Here is a 985-nt window from a genome sequence, read left to right on the forward strand (position 1 = left end):
TTGTACATATACAGGAAAGTAGGTATAGATAGAGGCAGGTATGTATAGGCGAGTGCGTGTGTTTACATATGTGCATGTGGAGGTTTCTGCGTGGGTGTGTGTGTGTGTATGTGTATGGGTGTATGTGGGTATGTACACATGGGTATGCGCATACGTATGTGTGTATGTGCGTACGCGCACGTGTTTGTAAATAGATGTCTGCACGTTAGAAGACACATATGTAAACACTCACTTTATTTATCTCCCCTAACCCACCCGAATGACTCCTTGACCACAAACTTTAGCTTCACATCAATAACACCCTCCCTTTGTATTTCTATGTAAACTAGCGTTCTCATGCCTAAAGTCCGTGGAATAATATCGGTGACCCCGTCGTAACTTTATGTAAACAAACCTTCTAACAGTCACTGACCATGTAACATCTCAGCTCGTAAGTTACCCCATCATTTCGTTTTTTTCTTGCTACTAAATTTTTTATTATGTTCTCCCTGATGAGAAACAAGTGATAATTCCAGCTACCCCTTTTTTGTGGGGGGGGGGGGGGGGGGAAATGGCTCCTTATTTTGTGAATGGCCCTCACTTGCTTCGGAACATATATGTAGGAATTAAAGGAACTTTCATCGAAATGCGTTTTGCTCCATTTGTTGTTATTATCCATATATTTTCAAAATGTATCACGTTAACTCGGTATATCAACCTGTAAATCGGCTGGGATATCTTGTTTTTTAGTGTAATTTTGCTACCCATGTTAATTATTAACGTATTCAATGTATCGAAAGCTTCAATAACTGAGATATTATTAATACACATAAAATGATATACAATATATATATATATATATATATATGTGTGTGTGTGTGTGTGTGTATGTATATATTTCCGATATTACGGAGGTAATCTCTATCTTTATTAACATTCGCTTCTTCCGTAGTTTTCACTTTTTCACAATATGACTACCATAGCAATTTCCACTTCTAGTTCAGAG

This window comes from Octopus bimaculoides, chromosome 13 (assembly GCF_001194135.2).
Source record: "Octopus bimaculoides isolate UCB-OBI-ISO-001 chromosome 13, ASM119413v2, whole genome shotgun sequence".
Classification (NCBI taxonomy): Eukaryota; Metazoa; Mollusca; class Cephalopoda; order Octopoda; family Octopodidae; genus Octopus; species Octopus bimaculoides.